Below are 8,023 nucleotides of genomic sequence, written 5' to 3'. Positions count from 1 at the left end.
ACAAGGTACAGCAGCTGATCTTGAGTGTGTGTTCTCCCCTACTCAACACAAGCCTTTCAAATCAAGCGCATTATCTAATCACGCTGGAGTAGACTTTAAGGCCAAATTGTTGATGTGGATTCATTTCTTATTATCCATAGGGAAGTTTCCCGAGGAACAGGGTCAAATTGTGATTACACCAACAAGTCTTGGAAGAAGGTTGAAGAAGTTGTTTCCTGTTGTTCACAGATCCGTTTAACAACCAATTTGCCAAGACACAGCAAGACTTTTGCCACTAACTTTGTCTAATTGTAAAGAGCAGATTTCAAAACGGGGCCACGTCAGGACCCCTAACCGCATTCAAGATAAGTGACGTTGGTTACTTCACTTGTCTATTAATTTATTGGCATACATTCAATTCCAGTCAGGCTATAAAATAGTAGATTGAGCAAATAAAACGCCCAAAAGAAAAAAAGAGATTTACAACATAGATACAATGAAAAGCAGAGATTGATTGAAATCAGGACAACATATGTTATGACAGGATGGAAAGTTCCGTGAGGGGGGCAAACACTCCCCATTAGAGCGTCACATCTCTGAGCATATGGAAATCATATCAATTGATGGCTGCTTTTCAGTTTTCTCAACAAAGAGAGGAGATAATTAGATAAACTGCTAGACATAAGGCTCCTTTTACTAAGGTGTGTTAGGGCCTTAATGCCAGCATTGAGCTTGTATTATTTTAGAAGTTTAGCACATGGTAATTGTCTGCTGTTTCATATCTCCCATATGACTACTAATAATGGTGACTAGTAATGCATATGTTGGGTGTGTATAAATTTAACCACTAAAACAATGCAAAGATACAACTCTCTACTGGGTCACCGAGCTAGCACTCTCGATGAAAGAAAAAGCCTCAGGTTACTGGGGAGCACACGCAAGCCCAACCACCATCATCCACATCACTGGCGTAAAAAACTTTCATCAAGATGACCAACACCAAGCCAGTTTCAAAAATGGTATGAACATAGTTCTTAGTCCATATATTCCGAGCCAACGTTTCACGGTACATAAACCTCCTCCTCAGGGCAAAATGGACTTTCCACTAATCTGGGAAATATCAGAAGTCTTTTTGACTGCTTGTGTGCGCTCACCAGTAATTTGAGGCTTTTTCTTCAACAAGGGGGCCAGCTTGGCAACCCAGTGGAGGGCTCTATCTTCATCCACTCCTCATTTTTCTGTTAAGATTAACCAATGCCATTTTAGGCACAGTTCTAGTTATTGGCTCTTGGCTAGAGAACAGACGAGGAAGAATTGTGCAAGGTTGAGAGAGCAGTGACCTCTTTTTAAAGAAAGTATGTACTTGACTCCATCTTTTTCCTCTTAGCAATTCATTCTGTCTCAGATAGATCTACTGCACGCTTTGTGAACTTGCATTTCATAACCTATCATAATGCAGAAGTCAGTGGTTGGGAATGGTCAATTTTCAAAACCATTTCCACTATTATTTTACCCAAATAAACAGGTTTGGCTGAAAATGACTCTCCTTAGAGCGATTGAAAGACAAGGTGCACAAGATGCGCTTCTAGCAGCATTCAAAGGTGCCTTGATTCGGGCCCTTACAACCTCTTTTGCGGCGAGGGAGTAAACAGGTCGACATTGTACAGATAAGAGTTGACGTAGGTTATAGGGATAGGAGTAGAGATAGGTTATAGAAATAGTCAAGGACCATTGCTCAGGCAAAGGGCCGCCGCAGGAGCGGACCGGTGGCTGAGATGGACCTCTGGTCTGCCTCAGCGGAGGCAACTTCTTATGTTCTTATATCTGGATTTTCAGAAGGCGTTCGACAAGGTTCCGCATGAATGACTACTTTGAAAAATTGCGAGCCATGGAAGCATAGAAGGAAGCTGTTGGCCCTGAGAAAGGGGTTATTGGAAGACTGTTAATGGTTCTGTCAGTTTATGTGGCTTTGAAGCAGTGGATCTCTGCCATCATCCAAAACTTGCACCCCAAGGCAACAACTTTAAGTCTGCCTATGGCTAAGCTGACCCTGTGCTCCATCCAACTTTGGAGAGAATAAGGGCAGCTCTATGCCATAGACCAGTGTTTTTCAACCGCTGTTCCGCGGCACACTAGTGTGCCGCGAGATGTTGCCTGGTGTGCCGCAGGGCCGCCGGGCCCGGAGCTGACAGGGGGCCCGAGGCAGGGGCGCCAGTAGCTCGCCAAGGCAAAGTGAGTCGATCACCCAGGACTCACTTTGTCTTGGCGATCTAAAATCTATCGAGCCGATAAGTCTTCTTCTCCCCGACGTCAATTCTGCAGTCGGAGAGGAAGTTCGGGCCAGCCAATCGCTGCCTGGCTGGGCGGAACTTCCTCTCCGATTGCAGAATTGACGTCGGCGTCGGCTTTGGAGCCTGTTATCCATTGGTGGGTCCTGTTCCCCGATGGCAGCGGCAGTGGCAGTGGCTTGGAGAACGGCAGGGAGAAAGAAAGAAAGGGGGCAGGCAGGGAAACAGAAGGAAAGAAGAGAAGAGAAAAAGAAAGAAAGGTCAGGGAGAGAGGAAAAAAAAGTTGGGGGAGGGAATGAGGTGTGGAGGAGAGAAAGCATACAGGCTGATAGAAGGGAAGAAAGATTGGATGCACAGTCAGAAGAAGAAAGTGCAACCAGAAATCACCAGACAAGGTAGGAAAAATGATTTTATTTTAAATTTAGCAAAGTGGAGGCAGTATTACCACAGTTTTCAAAGGAATTTGCCCAAATAACTTAATAGTTAACTGGGTAAATTCCCAGAGATGAAAACTTCCCTTCACTTACTATGCACAGTTCTGAATTTATATCTGCTGTCTATATTTTACAATATGGTCACCTTTTACTAAACCGCAATAGTGGTTTTTAGCGCAGGGAGCCTATGAGCGTCAAGAGCAGCGCTGGACATTCAGCGCAGCTCCCTGCGCTAAAAACTGCTATTGTGGTTTAATAAAAAGGATGGAGGATATATTTGTCTATTTTTGTATGCTATAAAAACCAAATACAGAGAGAGACTGAGAGCTGTTGACGAAGAGCTACGTGTGTGTCTTTCTTCGATTCCAGCCAGAATATCAGCTTTGTGTTCAGCCAAACAGGCCCAGGTTTCGCACTGAATAAAGTATTTTATAATTTTTATAATTTTTATTTCATAATAAAGTAATTATAAAATACTTTCTTTGTGTTTATTTGATTCCTATTCAAGAGAATTACTTTATATATAGTCAATATAGGCAGAGAGTTAAATTTTTTAACATTTTCTAATGGTGGTGTGCCTCGTGATTTTTTTCATGAAACAAGTGTGCCTTTGCCCAAAAAAGGTTGAAAAACACTGCCATAGACTGCCCCTCTTGACCTCATTCCCTAGCTGAGTCAGGAAGGAGTAACCTACACCTATACTGTAAAAAAAACAAAAAGGAAAGTGGATCCTTTCTCCCTCTACAGTTTTATAAATACCTGATTTTACTGAAAAATGTTGTTTCCATACAGAAAAGGTTCCTAGAATTACTTATTGGTGACTAGGAAAATTAATAGCTTCAGAAGATTCTGGGAACTTCCAAATATATCCAAAATTGGGGTTCAAACCTGTCAATATCTGATGTGCCTTGTACACGTCTTTCTTTTGATTTACAAATGCAAGTCAGTCAGTACATTATCTGTTTTCTTTTCTCAAAGAAAGTCTTAAGCAGATTTAAAAGATTGGCACTTGTTCAAGATTCGGTGCATGGTCTGAGTCAGATGACCTCACAGATGATGCCAGAAGCTGAGCTGTCACCGGAGATCCTGGGCGGAGTATGGAGAATATTCACAGTATATATCTGAGCTCTGAGCGCAGGGCTCTCTACCTACATTCCTTTGTCTATTGAAGCTCAAGACTCAATATACAACCAACCCAGCCATGAAGATCGCAGTAGCTTTTCTGCTGGTGGCTCTGAGCTTCTGCTACCAGGGTAAGTAACCTTGAAATTATTACAGGACTTTGAGCAGAAGCCTCCATATTCACTGTGAATACCTAGAAGGCTTTATGACCGACATCTCTCTCCTATGTTAGTGGGGTGCATGGGGAGACAGAGGTGCTGTTTATATTCTAAATGTGGTTGTTTAACTGTAGGAACATGGTACCCACTGACAAGTTTCCACTGGTTACAGTTACCAGGGCAGGGGGTGGTTTGCAAAGAAATTGTCACAGAGAATGAGTACAGGGTTATATTAGGCATATCAAACCTATTGGCATCTTTAACTTAATTAATGTATTTTCCTTAGACTACCAAATAAACCTAACAGCAACATTAAATTCAAGCTCTTCTTTGACAGGCATTAGAGGTCACGTTGTTTCGGTAAGTTCTAACTTTTGTTCTTCTCAACTCCTGCAAAAGTAAAATGTATTAAATTGATATTACTGTATCAGAACATTTTGCACTTTTGCAGCCTCTGTGTCTACCTCTGTGTATATGTGTGTTGTGACAGGGATCTGGCTAGTCCTAATAAAGCCCGGGGAAAAGAGCAGGGAAGCATTAATAATGTGCCAGGGACTAAGGAGAAGAAATATCCTGAGTATAGGGAAAATCCTGAGCACAAGGTTAAGAGGGAGCCTGTCCCTTTAAAAGCTCACAGAGCTCAGGCTGGAACGGGAAGGACAGGGCTCTTTAAGGAATTAGCTAAAGCTGCTGTGAGGGGGCGTGGTTATGTGCCGAGTCTCCCTTTTTCTGAAGCTGAGAGGGGAGGGACAGCTGGGACTGGAAGCTCAGGGGAAGCTGAGAAGGAACCCAGCTAAAGCAGTTAACTTTTGGCCAGCCTTGGAAAGTTCTCACCAGGATAGGGAAATGCAAAACCTTGAAACACTGTCTGAGGTTTGTGACATGGAGAATAATGCTATGTCTTCGGAGGAAGAACACCCTATGGAATGGGAATAGGTTTAGGAAAGCCTGAATGTCCTTTTTCCTTGGTGAAAGGGTTTTTTTGTTTCTTCCTTTTTGAGTTTTATGTTTTGTGAAAGATTTTGTATCCGTGTTTCAAGCTGGGCTGGAAGCTGCTGAATTTACTTTTGTGTTAGATGAGTGGTACAGTGGCCACACCTGGGGGAGCACAAGTCCCTCTGCTCCTAGTAAAAGGGAACTGCCACTCAAATCTACCAGAAGCCTAATTAGTGCCTAGAACCAGGTAGCCTAACTATTAGCAAGGCAGGTACGGTTCTAGCACTGCTTGGGGAAATAACACCTAACCTGAACGGTATTTTATGTTCTTAATTTGTGAACTTGAATTGGCCAGCACTGAGGGTGCAGTGAAAAGAACTGGCCCATGAGAGAAAGAAAGCAGAACAAGAGAAAAATGGAATGTTTTGGGTTTTTACTTTGAATGCCAAATTGTGACCTTTTTTGTTTGAAACTTTCCTTGTGGATAAATAAAAGTAATATATTTGGACAAAACCCGGCCAGTGTGGTGTGCAGTTTATGGGAGGCACCAGGCCGCTGTGATCCACCACGGTTACGCTCGCGCCAAGACGGGGATTCTGGGAAGTTACTAGGCCTCGCCAGGATCCCGGTCCCACAGTGTGTCTGTCTCTGTATTTCTCTGTGTCTGTATTTGTTGACTGATCCCATTAAAGTGACTTTGCTGCTTTGTAAATTTCCCATGAGAAGTTCTCTAAAATCACTGCTCTTATCCTTCCATTCAGGCCAGTGAAAATAATGATCAGGTTTCGGTAAGTCTAAACTTGATTTCTTCTGAACTATTGCAAAAGTATTAAGTATTAAATTGATGTTACTGTATCAGAAAATATTGTTCTTTATAGCCACTGTGTCTATCTCTGTGTTCATTTACATTACATTAGGGACTTCTATTCCGCCTATACCTTATTTGTGTGAATTATGTGCATGTCTGTATCTGTCTGTTTGTGACAAGTTTCAAGTTTTTATTCATATTTAATAAATCGCTTATATAATTTACTAAGGGATGGTTAACAAGACTAAGTATGTTATAATGCCTCTGAATCGTTCCATGGTGTGACCTCACCTGACTATTGCATTCATTGTGGACTCCTTATCTCAAGAAAGATATAGCAGTGCTAGAAAAGGTTCAATGAAGAGCAACCAAGATGATAAAGGGGATGGAACTCCTTTCATATGAGGAAAGACTAAAAATGTTAGGGCTCTCTAGCTTGGAAAAGAGACAGCTGAGGGGAGATAGGATTTAAGCCTTCAAAATCCTGAGTGGAGTAGAACGGGTTCAAGTGGATTGATTTTTCACTCCATCAAATTATAAAGACACAAAGAAGTTACAGGGAAATACTTTCAAAACCAGTGATTGTGGTATGAGCGGATAGCGTAGCTTGTTTTAAGAAAGGTTTGGACAATTTCCTGGAGGAAAAGTCTATAGTCTGTTATTGAGAAAGACATGAGGGAAGCCACTGCTTGCCCTGGATCGATAACATGGAATAGTGCTACTACTTGGGTTTTGGCCACGTACTAGTGACCTGGATTGGCCACCATGAGGATGGGCTACTGATTTAGTTGGACCATTGGTCTGATCCAGTAGGCTATTATTATGTTCTTATCTTCTTATGTACCACTGTGTGTGTGTTCATATGTTTGTCTGCCTCTATTGATTGATGCCAATAAAGTGACTTTGCTGCTCTGGGACTTTCCTGTATGAACATAAGAAGTTGCCACCACTGGGTCAGACCATTGGTCCATCGCGCCCAGCGGTCCGCTCCCGCGGCGGCCCATCAGGTCCATGACCTGTAATGTGGTTCCTGACCATTTCTGTAACCTACCTCTTCTTTTATCTGTAACCCTCAATCCCCTTATCTTTTAGGAACTTATCTAAACCTTCCTTGAAACCCTGCAATGTGCTCTGGGCTATCACAACCTCCGGAAGCGCGTTCCATGTGTCCACCACCCTCTGGGTAAAAAAGAACCTCCTAGCATTTGTTCTAAACCTGTCCCCTCTAAATTTCTCTGAGTGACCCCTTGTGTTAGTGGTTCCCCACAGTCTGAAAAATCTGTCCCTGTCCACTTTCTCTATGCCCCTCAGGATTTTGAAGGTTTCTATCATGTCTCCTCTAAGTCTCCGCTTTTCCAGGGAGAAGAGCCCCAGCATCTTCAACCTGTCAGCATAAGAAAAGTTTTCCATACCTTTTATCATTTTAGTTGCTCTCCTCTGGACCCCCTCAAGTACTGCCATGTCCTTCTTGAGGTACAGCGACCAGTAATAGACACAGTACTCCAGATGTGGGCGCACCATTGCACGATACAGCGGCATGATGACTTCCTTCGCCCTGGTCGTGATACCCTTTTTAATGATACCCAACATCCTGTTCGCTTTCTTTGAGGCCGTCGCGCACTGTGTTGATGCTTTCAATGTTGGGTCCACCATCACCCCTAGGTCTCTTTCAAGGTGAAGTTCTTATCTAAAATAACTGCTTTCATTCTTCCATTTAGAGTAACACCACAAGTGATGATCAAGTAGGTCCAAACTTTATTTCTTTTGAACTATTGCAGAAGTATATTAAATTGATGTTACTGTATCACAAAATCTACTTCTTTGTAGCCACTGTGTCTGTCATTGTGTGAATTTACGTTACTGGGTTCATATCTGTGTCTGTGTCAGTGTATCTACCGTATTTGCCGGCGTATAAGACGACTGGGCGTATAAGACGACCCCCCAACTTTTACAGTTAAAATATAGAGTTTGTTATATACTCGCCATATAAGACTACCCCTTCTTCCGCACACCTTCTGCACAACAAATAAAACTTAAAAGAACATCAGAATTTATTTCAACAATTTTAATTAATTCACTAAAGCTGAATAGAACAATAAACCCATGGGAGCTGCCATGCTATTTGTTTTCTAAACTGTTAACCAAACTGAAACTGTCAATGATAGAAGGAAGATAACACATAGAGGGAGAGAGCAAGTGCCGGGCAAGTCCCTAGCAAGTTTGCTGGCATGACAGTTTCCCTTTAAAAGCCTTCAAAAGCTTCCTGTTCGCCCCCGCAACTTCCTTAAGGGCTAGACT

At 42.5% G+C, this 8,023-nt stretch overlaps 1 long non-coding RNA gene across 1 annotated transcript; it reads left to right on the top strand.

Annotated features, from left to right (window-relative positions):
- Window positions 1-3,748: 3,748 nt before the first annotated feature.
- On the top strand, window positions 3,749-7,469 carry LOC117355872. Its single transcript, XR_004538463.1, has 4 exons — window positions 3,749-3,954; window positions 4,319-4,341; window positions 5,679-5,705; window positions 7,444-7,469. It is a non-coding gene; the product is annotated as an uncharacterized LOC117355872 (long non-coding RNA).
- The last annotated feature ends 554 nt before the right edge of the window (window positions 7,470-8,023 follow it).

This window comes from Geotrypetes seraphini, chromosome 2 (assembly GCF_902459505.1).
Source record: "Geotrypetes seraphini chromosome 2, aGeoSer1.1, whole genome shotgun sequence".
Classification (NCBI taxonomy): domain Eukaryota; kingdom Metazoa; phylum Chordata; class Amphibia; order Gymnophiona; family Dermophiidae; genus Geotrypetes; species Geotrypetes seraphini.
The sequence above is the reverse complement of the archived record's forward strand: the minus strand, read 5'-3'. Positions and strand labels throughout refer to the sequence as shown.